Genomic DNA, 3369 nt, shown 5'->3' with positions numbered 1-3369 from the left:
CCCCTCCCCTGCTCCCCTGCCCCCCCCCCCCCCCCCCCCCCCCCCCCCCCCCCCCCCCCCCCCCCCCGCCCCTCCCCTGCCGTCCTGAGTGAGGCTACTTCACGATTGCCACTGCTTCCACAACACATATATGAAAACGAGTCTTTGTCAAAGTTCAGGCATCAAACCGAACCTCACCTTCTTGCTACCTATGTGAACAGTTGGCCCGAATCTGCAGATCTTGGTGGCGGCTCCGCTCTGCAAAGCCCCCAAGTGTGAATGTCCCACCAGCTTACTTCCCAGTGACCATGAGTTGAAAGCCACGCACTCGTGGGGTTGGAGGTTTCAGTCGGGTCAGTTCAGCTCTTCAGAGAGACCCTGAGTCGGCCCTGCCTGTCGGTTACCAGGAAGAGGACGCGAGTGGCCCCCGTGTTGCAGGGGGCAGACCCCCGACCCTTTTCTGCTCCGATGAGCCTCTGCCCTCCCCCCTCCACGCCGTGGCTGCCACTCGCCCGCCCCTCTCACAGTTGCGGGGTCACCCGGGCCAGGAGGCTGGGCGTCCTGCGGGTCAGTCGTGGGGCCAGGCGTGGTCTCCACCCGGTCCTGGGGCACAGAGCAGCACGCCGTGCGGCAGGCGGGGGCACCCAGAGATGGGGGCTCAGCCTGGGTCTCCCGCTGGGCTCATCTCGCCGCCTTCAGGGGCTGGTGCCCCACGTCCCGATGCTGATGCCCTCCCTACCTGCCCGAGCCTCGGCTCAGGGGAGGGGTCTGCGCTCCTGTGCCGGGACAGATGAGCTCATCGGAGCCCCCTCCTCTGGAGGGTCATCGCCCCTGGCTGGGGTTGGGGGTCCCCAGAGCGGCAGCCCTGGCCGACCTCTCTCGCTGCGTCCTTTCTGGGTGAGAGCTCCAGCCTCCTGCTGGCTCCTGTTACCTGGGCCGCTGGAGGCCTTCACCTGTGACCGCTGCCGCCTGGTAGGGACTCTGGAGAAGCCAGAGCACGGTGAGGGGCTCTAGGCAGGAGCATGTGAGGGGGCGGTCAGGGAGGCCACCTGGGAGGTGATGGGAGCAAAGCTGGGCCGGGGGTGGGGGGGGTGGGGGGGAGCTCCCACATCTCAGGGCAGTGGGGATGAGCGCCAGGCAGACAGTGTGCCTGCGGTGTAGACGGCAGGGCCGAGGGAGGGGGAGACCTGACCTGGTGTGTGTGGGGGGGTGGGGGTCGTGGGGCTCTCTTGCCAGGTGCACATTAAGGATGGCTGGGTCTTCCTGGATCCCGTCAGCAGCACGTAATGCCCGTCTCCATCGTGAGGACGTCCCCTGCCCTTAAACCTGCTCGGTGCGGGGATGAGACGACTCTGGCGTTTCGTGGTTGGTGTTGGGGTGGCGCGTCCTTCTCTGTCCCTTTGCCCGTATCCACCTGGGCCTTTGTGTGTGACATGAGTTGCTTGATACAACGTATATTTGGGTCTTGTTTTTTTTTTTTTTTTACCTGCTCTGACAGTCTCTGTGTTTTTGCTGGTGTCCTTGTACCACTCACGTTCAAAGTGACTACTGGGGCACCTGAGTGGCTCTGTGGGTTCAGTGTCCAACTCTCGGCTTTGCCTCAGGTCATGATCTCACGGTTCATGGGATCGAGCCCCGGGTCGGGCTCTGCACTGACAGCACAGAGCCTGCTTGCGATTCTCCCTCTCCCTCTCCCTCTCCCTCTCCCTCCCTCTCTCTGTCTCTGTCTCTGTCTCTGTCTCTGTCTCTCTCAAACAAATACGGTGACCACTGATACAGTTGGATTAGCACCCTGCACATTGGTTCCTATTTGACGTTCGTCGTCCTTCGCCCTTTGTAACTTCCTTGGTGGTCTGGTCTTTCTCCGCCTTTGCTGTTAACTGAGCGTTTGCATGATTCCATTTTCTCTCCTCTCTCAGCATGTCTATTATTACCACTTCCGTTTTGTGTTTTTAACCTTTTAGTGGTTGCCCTGGAGTTTGCGGTGTCCATTCATAACTAGTGCCAATCCCCTTTGATTAGGACCTTCCCGCTGCGGGGACGGTGCAAGTGCCTCACGGGGGGGGGGGGTGTGGGCGCTCCCGGTCCCTCCCCCTGCTCCTCATCCATAAGCTCTAATCACCAAACACGTTGTTACTGCTTCACTTACTGAGACATAACCGACATACAACATACTAGTTTCTTGGCTTTTTGACGCTGGCCATCCTGACAGGTGTGAGGTGAGTCGTGCTTTGGGTTGGCGTTTCCCTGACGAGCAGTGATGTTGAGCATCTTTTCATGTGTCTGCTGGCCGTCGGGATGTCTTCTTTGGAGAGATGTCTGTTCATGTCTTCTGCCTACTTTTACACCAGATTGTGTATTTTTTGGCTTTTGAGTCATAGGAGTTCCTTACATATTTTGGATGTTAGTCCTTATCAGGTATGTTTGCAAATATTTGCTTCCGTTCCATAGGCTGCCTTTCCATTTTGCCGATGGTTTCCTTTGCTGTGCAGAATCTTTTTGGTTTGATGTGGTCCCACTTGTTCGTTTTTACATTGTTGTCTTTACTTTCGAAGTCAGATCCAAAAAATCATCACCAAGGCCGATGTCGGCGAGCTCACTGCCTGTGTTTTCCTCTAGGGTTTACGGTTCTAAGTCTTACTTTCAAGTCTTGAATCCATTTTGGTTTAATTTTTGTGTACGGTGTGAGAAAGTAGTCCGGTTTCCTTCTTTTGCATGTGGCCGCCCAGCTTTCCCAACACAATTTGTTGAAAAGACTGTCTTTTCCCTGCTGTATATTCTTTCCCCCTTTATTATAAAGTAATTGACCGTACGTGCATGGTTTACTTCTGGGCTTTCTATTCTGTTCCATTGATCTGTGTATCTGTTTTGTGCTAATCCCACAAATTTTGATTACTATAATCTATAATATAGTTTGAAACAGGGAGCATGGTGCCTCCAACTTTGTTCTTTCCCAAGATTTGTTTGACTATTTGGAGTCTTTTGTGGTTTCGTATGAATTTTAGAATTATTTGCTCTATTTCTGTGAAAACTGCCGTTGGAATTTTGATAGGGATCACATGAATCTGTAGGTTGCTTTGGGTAGTGTGGACATTTTAACACAATGAATTCTTCCAACTCATGAGCGTGGAATATCTTTCCATTTTTTCGTACCTTTTAAAATTTCTTTCATCAGTGTCTTATAGTTTTCAATGCACTGGTGTTTCACCTCCTTGGTTAAATTTATTCCTAGATGTTTAAATCTTTCTGATACAATTGTAAAGGAGATTGCTTTCTTAATTTCTCATTCTGATAGCTCATTGTTAGTGTATAGAAATGCAACAGATTTCTGTCTGCTGATTTTGTATCCTGTGACTTTACTGAATTCGTCTATCAGGTCTTGCCGTTGTT

Source organism: Panthera uncia, chromosome B4, assembly GCF_023721935.1.
Source record: "Panthera uncia isolate 11264 chromosome B4, Puncia_PCG_1.0, whole genome shotgun sequence".
In the NCBI taxonomy this organism is placed as follows: domain Eukaryota; kingdom Metazoa; phylum Chordata; class Mammalia; order Carnivora; family Felidae; genus Panthera; species Panthera uncia.
Note: the sequence above shows the minus strand (reverse complement) of the source record.